The sequence below is a fragment of the Triticum dicoccoides genome, chromosome 2A (genome assembly GCF_002162155.2).
Source record: "Triticum dicoccoides isolate Atlit2015 ecotype Zavitan chromosome 2A, WEW_v2.0, whole genome shotgun sequence".
In the NCBI taxonomy this organism is placed as follows: Eukaryota; Viridiplantae; Streptophyta; class Magnoliopsida; order Poales; family Poaceae; genus Triticum; species Triticum dicoccoides.
In genome coordinates, this window is record NC_041382.1 from 26,325,866 (window position 1) to 26,333,286 (window position 7,421).

Sequence of the window (7,421 nt, forward strand, 5' to 3'; positions counted from 1 at the left end):
TCCTTCCCCCTCTCTTCCTTGTGGAGGAATCCTACTAGGACTAGTAGTCCTAGTAGAACTCCCTCTCCTTGGGCGCGCCCCTAGGGCCGGTCGGCCTCCCCCTCCCTCCTTTATATACGGGGGCAAGGGGGCACCCTAGAACACACAAGTTTCTCTTAACCGTGTGCGGTGCCCCCCCCCCTCCACAGTTACACACCTCGATCATATCGCCGTAGTGCTTAGGCGAAGCCTCGCGCCGGTAACATCATCATCACCATTGCCACACCATCGTGCTGACGGAACTCACCCTCGTCCTCAATTGGATCAAGAGCACGAGGGACGTCATCGAGCTGAACGTGTGCTGAACGCGGAGGTGCCGTACGTTCGGTACCTGGATCGGTTGGATCGCGAAGAAGTTCGACTACATCAACCGCGTTACTAAACGCTTCCGCTTTCGGTCTACGAGGGTACGTGGACACACTCTCCCCTCTCGTTGCTATGCATCTCCTAGATAGATCTATCTTAATCGTAGGAATTTTTTTGAAATTACTGCATTACCCAAAAAATGGAGCAGCAACAGTAGGGGACCAAGAAACTGCAAGCAAGGCAATCTACACGTAAAGAACACTACAAAAAGCTCATACAACCACTAAAACCAGAGTAAAACTTGACCTACATTTGTACAGTTCAGCAAAACAACAACAGAGAACCAAGGGCTCATTCGGTTTGGAGGAAATCCAAACATAGGAATTAGGAGTAGTATAAGAATTTGATAAGATGGCACTTGACATCCTAAGGATTTGACTTGCCTCGTTCCTACGGGCAAAATGAGCTTTGAGTGGATGTGTAGTTTCCTCCAAAAACACAGGAAATGAATAATATTCCTATGAAATTCATGTACATATTTCCTACAAACTGAATGCATCTATGGGAAATTTTCCTCCGGAATCCTTGTTCCTATGTTCTTCCTATGTAAATCCTTCAAACCGAACGAGGCCCAAATGATACTATCTGATTCCTATACCCCAAGCGTTTGCATTCTCTACTCTTGCTCCTCCAAACTGCAAGCAATCAATGGTCATGGTTAAAGTTAAGCTACGAACACGTCTGAACGGGTATAGATTCAATCCTAAATAAAGATACTTCCTCCGATCCATATTAAGTGTCGCTGATTTAGTAGTTAATATGGATTGGAGGGAGTAAGATTATTTTAACCAAGGAATAAGATGGCAACAATAAAACGGGATGGTCTAAAACATATTTATTTCCGCCGAGGCCAACATGCTTTTATGCTCTTTCTATAAAGACCACAAATGACAAATCAAAATTGTCAGGAAAGAAGCTACAACTTTGCTACAGAAATTTAAAGAAAAATACATATCCAAAGGAGTAAAGCAACACACAGGAAATAAATATCTTGGACAATAATGTCAATGGAAAGAACGTATGTCACAAAATCATGAAGGGTGTGAGGCACAAACTGCATTGCTGCATATATATGCGGGTCATTCCAAATCCTACCATTCTCAGATTCTAATAATTTATCAAAGGATGAGTAACTAAGAAAGCAATAATCACTCCTAAAGGTTATGAAGGTATGCTAAAAAATAAAAATAAAACACTTCACCAAATACAGCGTCATTAAGTTCAAGGGTCACTGCACTGGGTTCTTTGATAGTTTTAGTTGAGCTAATTCTGTCAATCTATATGGTAAGAGAATGTCACTCCTAGCTAACGCATCCTCTTATGTAGTTTCTAGCGCTTCAACTAAAAAAACAATGTCACTCAAGAACTGCAAATATACTATTTTATTTTCACATATATGCAAAATACTAATTTTGATATACGTATTAGTTTGTACTACCTCTGTAAACTAATAAGACTTTTCAGATCACTACATTAGTGACACTCTTACCAAAAGATGGCCCATGCTGTTTGTTGGTTTAGTGAACATAAGTTCAGGTAGGTGTCAACTTACTCCTAGGAATTAACCACATATCTAGATGCTCTGTCATGTTTTCTGCATAACCTTGTCCAGTATTCAGAAAGGAATACTCTCACTAAGATGTAATAAACAATGACTTGATCAGCAAACACTGTCAATTTTAATTTCCATAATTTCATTGTTATCACAAGCACATGATCATATATAATTATATATAAGCACAGAATAGGCACAATACTTGATATAATCTACCAACAGAATAAAAAAGGGGGGCAATAAACATATAGATTGATTGCTTACAAAAACCTGCTGAATTTCTTTTGGCAACCAAATTGACATCCTTTATGATGTGGATCACCGATACGATGATTATTACCAAGTAATAACAGTAGAAAAATAGCTTGATAGGAAAATCTACGATGTAAGTCACATAATGAGGGTGTCTTGCTTTGCAGGAGCAAATAAAACTTTGTCCATACTTCATTATACCTTGACATGCTTTAAATCAGCATGTTACAATCAACCAAGAAATCTTCATGATGTTGTCATCAATTACATGTAAGATTTACCTATTGGGGTTTGAGGAATGGGGCTTGCATCAGGACAATTCTTTGGAGGAAATGATCAAATGTCAATATAAGTGTGTTATGTGAAGCTGAAGCACAACCAAGATATAATGTAATTGCTTGATAGCTAATTTTTTTATCTCAAACCTGAAGAACCAGAGAATAAACTAAAATAAAAAAAGACACCAACCACCAGATATGAATTGGAAATATGAACTTTCCTTTCCTATTTGTAAGTCCAATTAGTTAGAGCCAAGATCTGTTTAAACTGCAGAAAATAAAAGAACAATATCAATTAGTGTCTACAATAAAAATATGTGGAGGATTTTCTTATGTTGGTGGGTCCTCTCCCTGGCACGCCCCATATCATTAACTCTCCCAACGGTACTGGAAAGTGGAGGCCTAACGGCAACGGCATGACCTCATAGTTCAATGTATGTACACACAGCCGCAGGCTGCAGCACACACGCACCAAACACACAACACGCACGCCAGCCGCACGCACACACAAATTGGTCGCCTCCTCACACGGCTGGTTGCCCTCAGGACCTCGACGCCGTCGCGGCCGGGCCACAGCGCCACCAAATCCCCCGGGCCGTCGAGACACATAAGATGCAAGAGGAGAGAGGGACGGCTAGAGGGAGGAGGGAGATGGAAGGGCTCGCCGCACCGACAACAATGGATGGCACCGTCGCGGGTGGATTTCCCGGTTGATCTGGTGTCGGTAAGGGACGACCGCTGCTGCCGCCGATTTCAAATCGGGGAGGCGTCTTAGCGGCGAATGAAGTACATGGGCGACGGAGGTGGAGGTAGAGGATGCAGGCAAGGAGTTGGGACTTGGGGAGCGAGATGTGCAGGACGCCACAATCCAGATTTTACTCCGAGGCCCACCACCCGCTCACGCCGCAGTCGCTGACCCGGTCAAAATCGGGAACAGCCAGCCAAATTGTTTGCCTCGATCGTTCCTCGGCGATTTTGCCCAGGAGCTTAGTGTTATAGGAGATATATAGCATATTTACAATGCTTCCAACTTATTATGTAATTTCTTTGATGAATTTTGTTTGATTGCCAGCTACTATGCTTAATCCGAGAAATATAGATGAATTGTGCCAACTCCTTCTGCTCCATAACTTTCACGTCTATGTTAGTTCTCTCCTAAGCATTTATTAGTCTTTCTTCGACTGAAGCAAAACTCACCATACAAAATATCACACGCTAATAATTTCCTCACAATTAAATTTCTCCATTGGATTGATGTCACGTCATCGACATTGACCCTAGTCCTGGCTGGTGTACTGTAGACAGTTATCAATTGATCGAGAAAGGAACTGCTAGCTTGTGTTGGATATCCATTATCATATACTCCCTTCGTTCCTAAATAATTGTCTTTCTAAAGATTTCAACAAGTGACTACATACGGAGCAAAATGAATGAACCTACACTCTAAAATATGTCTACATACATCCGTATGTTGTAGTCCATTTAAGATGGCTAGAAAGACAATTATTTAGGAACGGAGGGAGTAGGTCATATTCAAACCTTTTTCTTTTTTTTTTCTTTTGGACAGATCATCATGTTCAAACCTCGTGCAAAACCAAGCTAGAAAAGCGTCCCAACAAAGTGTAGGATTTGGTAAGCTTTTCATGGAGAATACATAGCAAATTTATTTTCTTTTCATCTTATATTTTGGAACTGGGCATCATGCCCGGTTTGAATTATGCCACAGATAACTGAACCAGCACATAATTCGAAGAAAATCAAGAAACGAAAAGATGGCCGCTGGGGAGATACCCGTGCTTACGGAGCCTTAAAGAAAGTGTTGTTCATTCCTTTGCGTTTCATCATTCGTCTCGAGTCTTTTTCCGTGAGGAGTCTTTTACTCACTCCTCTCCAGGAAGGCAGCAAACATCACGTTGCCTCCAGATCACTGGCTGGCATCTTCTTTTTCTCTTCAACTGAATAGGGGATTTTGTTCATCAATAATTTTCAGGAGGAGAGAGCAGCCAAACAAAAAGCAGAGCATCAGCGAGGTGGGCTAATGGGCCTTTTTCGTGGCATCTGGTCTTGGCCAGATTACAGCCTAGCCGTAGATATAAATAATCTTCAAATCCCATAAAATTACCAAATCACTAGTTGAGGAGTACTCATTGCAAAGATCACTCCAACTTTCCTGGTTGCGATAAGTGGCGCACATGCAGTTTTCCTTTTTTTTCGTAGTTCCGTTTATTCAAAACGTTTTATCTCTCAAACCGTGTGTCCAAATCTCGAACCGCTTTCACCGTTGGATTCCTCGCGTCGAGATCTTCAAAACTAGATCCCATGTTGATAGGTTTTGACGAACTTTTTTTCACGAAAAAAACCGGACAAAAACACCGAACCGGGATCACGGGTTTTTTCCCTTTCCGAAAGAGGCACGGCTGTGACTCTCGCGAAAGCACAACCGTGCCTCTCGCGGATGCAAAACTGTGACTCTCGCGGAAGGAAAAAAGGAGGAAACGCGTTTTTTTCGTTTCCGGGGAGGCACGGCCATGACTCTCGCTAAAGCACAACCGTGCCTCTCGTGGAAACAAAATCGTGACTCTCGTGAAAGAAAAAAAACAGAAAACGCGTTTTTTTTGTTTCCTAGAGGCACAGCCATAACTCTCGCGAAAGCACAACCGTGGCTCTCGCGGAATAAAAACCGTGATTCTCGCGAAAGAAAAAAAATAAAAAACATGTTTTTTTTGTTTCCGAGAGGCACGACCATGACTCCCGTGGAAGCACATCCGTGCCTCTCGCGGAAGCAAAACCGTGACTCTCGCGAAAGGAAAAAACAGAAAACGCATTTTTTTTCATTTCCGAGAGGCACGGCCGTGCCTTTCGCGAAAGAAAAACCGTGCCTCTCGCATAAGCAAAACCGTGACTCTCGCGAAAGGAAAAAAACGCGTTTCGCGCAAATTTTATTTTTTTTAAAAAAAGAAAATTTTGATCGAAAAGCTAAGGAGGATCGGTGGAAAACCAAAACGTCGAAAAAAAACCCGGAAAAACCAGTTTAAAAAGCAGAAAACTCGTGTGGTAAAAAAATCCGGAGGGAGCGCCCAGAGCACGACACGTGGCGAATGGCTGAGAGAGCGCCAAGTGGCAATGATCGTTAACTAGTTGCTCTCGTAAAATTATGAGGCTTATCAGTAGTGTCAATTATATAGTATTTCATTGAATCCACCTTCGATAGATATACAGTGCATGTATCTAACTTATTACTGTCATATCTTGGATGAAAAAAAAAATTCATTTCATTGCCAAGTACTTACCCTGCCATAAGATTTCACCATAAACAATCACACACTAAAACTTGCCTTGCCATAAGATTTCTCCACTCGAGTTCTTGTCATTGGCCTTAACCCTGATCTTGGCTATGGTAGACACTTATTAGGCATCACCCCTTGTGGGAAACAGTCCTATATCTGATTGGACATCGTAGGATACGTCAATAGCATGCACTCGTATTCGGGACCGGCTATCGGGTGTAGGAGATATGCGCTAGACGCAATAATAAATGTTATTACTTATCTCCATGTTCACAACTATATTTATATTTCGTGCTAAAACTGCTATGGTTCTGGAGTCTGCAATAACCACGAGGCTTGGAGGAAAACTCACATGCACGTGTGGAACAATAAATCGTAAAAAGCATTCTTGGACAAGCCTCTAAGACTGGCTCAAGTGATTGCATGATGATTATTGTGGTACCCCAACTTAGAGAAACTGGAACGCCCCGTATTCCAGCCCAGAGACCAAGTCTTCTGGAATACGACACTGCTTGGCATAGAATAAATCAGCTCTTTATTACAGTCGATATGGATACAAGGGTTCTGAAGACCCCAAGGATTACATCGGCACAGCGACACTACGCCTGCTAAGGTAGTTCCATGCTAGGAGGGGAACAACTCGAAGCAGCGGAATAACTTTCGCCTGCTAAGTGTGGAAACTTTACACGTTAGGTTGCAACAACCCGTAATTTAATTATTATTAATTACCCTCATAATTAGAAACTAAGATGGTCATTTAACTGAAAAGTAGCACATCTCAGATTATACAACAAATACATTTGCTCAACTGAATACTTTGTTCATGCATCTTCAATGTGTACAATAGTGCCAACTGTATAACAAGACCACATCAAATAGAACCAACATAAGGTTTATATTAGGCTTGAACTACCTACAATCCGACACATATGAGACACAGGTTGACCACCACAGGGACTTGCACAATGGATTAGTAGTCAACTAGTTAAAAGTGGTTTAGACATGGGCTGGAACTCCTGGCCAACCTAAAGACTCCAAAAATCATTCACGGTGAAATAGACATCGATGGGCAGCCATAACCAACCAAGAGAAAGGGTTTTTACTTGTTAGGTATTAGACGGTGGGAGTAGAGCAATCAGGCTAAAGATCTACTCGTATCCACACTCTCCTCCCAAGTAGCTCGACCAGCTTGTCTTTCTCCTAGAGCATTCAGCTCTCTACCCACAAGCAGCACAGATCATAGAGCAATAAGTGTAGATTGTAACATGAAGCCATCATCACTGAACCTTATGGGCAGGTCGGAGCTGTTGGCCCGACCGGGACTTCATCGGCGATCGTGGGAGCATCCTCGGGGAGAGGAGCGAGGCAGGGGAGCGAGCAAGAGGAGTGGAAATATCTGGCTACTCACTGCTCGTGAGCGTTCCATTCATATCTATATGCAGTACAAAGGAATAAAGAAACTACCTACAGGGACTACCTGCTCCCTAACTATCATCAACTCCCTCATGCAGCAGGGAGAGAGATTCACCTACTACCTACTCTAGGTATGGGCAATCGATAATGCCACATACTAGAGACAAACAACATGTGCCTAGATAGGACATAGCACTATTAGGGAAAAGCCTAGTAGTAGCGCGGGTTAAA